Source organism: Elephantulus edwardii, unplaced genomic scaffold, assembly GCF_000299155.1.
Source record: "Elephantulus edwardii isolate Elephantulus edwardi_28Jun2011 unplaced genomic scaffold, EleEdw1.0 scaffold00169, whole genome shotgun sequence".
Taxonomy (NCBI): Eukaryota; Metazoa; Chordata; class Mammalia; order Macroscelidea; family Macroscelididae; genus Elephantulus; species Elephantulus edwardii.
The window spans coordinates 3,592,159-3,593,032 of NW_006399919.1; positions in this window are offsets into that span (position 1 = coordinate 3,592,159).

The following is an 874-nucleotide window of genomic DNA, read 5'->3' on the forward strand; positions in this document are numbered from 1 at the left end:
ACTAAGAATGTAATACTATTTACAGTAACCAATAAAAAATTGAGATACTTGATAATAAACCAAACAAGAGACACAAAAGACCTTTATAAACTACAAAACACTACTGCCAGAAAAAACAGAAGACCTAAATATATAAAAAATGTGTCCAGTTATTGAAGAGGAAGACTGAATATAGTGAAAATGACAATCCTACCAAGAGCAATACACATGTTTAACACAATCTCAATACAGATACCAACTTCATTTTCCAAAAAAGATTAAAAGGTGATTGGTAAGTTTGTTTGGAAAGAAAAGAGACTCTGAAGAAGTATTTCTGATAAACAAAAATGACATGTCGCCACTTCTATTCAATAGTGTATTGGAAGTACTTGTTATTGCAATACAACAAGAGACGGGAATAAAAGGCATCCAGATAGGCAAAGACAGTCAAACTATTGGTGTATGCAGATGATATGATAGTGTACAGAGAAAATCACAAGGACTCAACAATAACAACAACAATAAACTGTTAGAGCTAGTAGACTAATTTAGTAGAGTGGAAGGATATAAGATCAATATCCAGAAATCAGTGGGATTCCTCTACGATAACATAGAGAACTCAGAGAAGGAAACCAAGAAAGCAATACCAAGGTGGAGAGGGTGGGAGTAAGGGAAGAAGATGGGCAGGGAAAGGGAAGGTTAATCATAGTGTTGCACAATTTGATGGGTGGAGAGGGGTGGGTAAAGGAAATGAGAAAGGTCTGGTGTGAAAAACAATGTATATGAAATTTGTAAGTAAACCTGGATAAAATAAAAATTATATATATATATGTATATATATATATATATATGTATATATATATATACACACACACATATATATATACATATATAA